The following is a 474-nucleotide window of genomic DNA, read 5'->3' as shown; positions in this document are numbered from 1 at the left end:
CCGATCCCACCCCGAGCCCATCCTGATCCCATCCCATCCCAATCCCATCCCATCCTGATCCCATCCCTGCATCCCATCCTGATCCCATCCTGATCCCATCCTGACCCCGTCCTGACCCCATCCCAATCCTATCCCTGTCCTGATCCCATCCTGGTCCCATCCCCGTCCTGATCCCATCCCCGTCCTGATCCCCCCGGAGCAGCAATCCCAGGAATCCCGGCCCCATCCCCATCCCTGATCCCCCTGCGGAGGGGGAACCCCGGGAATCCCAGCCCCATCCCTGACCCTTTCTTGGAGCGGGAATCCCAGGAATTCCGGTGCCATTCCCAGCCCCATTCCCGGTTTCCCGGTTTCATTCCCGGCCCCATTCCCGGTGCCATTCCCGGCCCCATTCCTGGTTTCCCGGTGCCATTCCCTGTTTCCTGGCCCCATTCCCGGTTTCCCGGCCCCATTCCCGGTTTCCCGGTTTGATTT

This window comes from Corvus brachyrhynchos, unplaced genomic scaffold, assembly GCF_000691975.1.
Source record: "Corvus brachyrhynchos isolate BGI_N302 unplaced genomic scaffold, ASM69197v1 scaffold543, whole genome shotgun sequence".
Taxonomy (NCBI): Eukaryota; Metazoa; Chordata; class Aves; order Passeriformes; family Corvidae; genus Corvus; species Corvus brachyrhynchos.
This window is presented reverse-complemented; position numbering follows the sequence as displayed.